The sequence below is a fragment of the Varanus komodoensis genome, unplaced genomic scaffold, assembly GCF_004798865.1.
Source record: "Varanus komodoensis strain SLA01 unplaced genomic scaffold, ASM479886v1 scaffold3, whole genome shotgun sequence".
NCBI classification, from domain to species: domain Eukaryota; kingdom Metazoa; phylum Chordata; class Lepidosauria; order Squamata; family Varanidae; genus Varanus; species Varanus komodoensis.
This window is the reverse complement of record NW_025335761.1, coordinates 64,745,709-64,746,030: the sequence shown is the minus strand read 5'-3', so window position 1 is coordinate 64,746,030 and position 322 is coordinate 64,745,709.

Genomic DNA, 322 nt, shown 5'->3' with positions numbered 1-322 from the left:
GGCATAGAAATGTTTTAAATAAATAAATAAATAAATTAATAAATATCAGTTTTGCCTGGCACAAAGAAGGATCTCCCCTGGTTTGTTCTGAATCTGCTGCCATCAGTTGCGTCACATGATGTGGTGCCTGCGTGTTTCTGAGAGGGAAATCTCTTCTTTCACGGGTCCTGTTCCAGTCACAGCCTTAGCTATCTCCGTCATGTTGCCCTGGGCTCCCACCTCCTGCTACATTAAAAAGAGGCGCTCGCTTGTAGTCGAGGAGCGGTTGAGTCTGGGCCTCTCCAGCTCACACCGAGATGCACGGAAAAGGTCAACCCTTCCA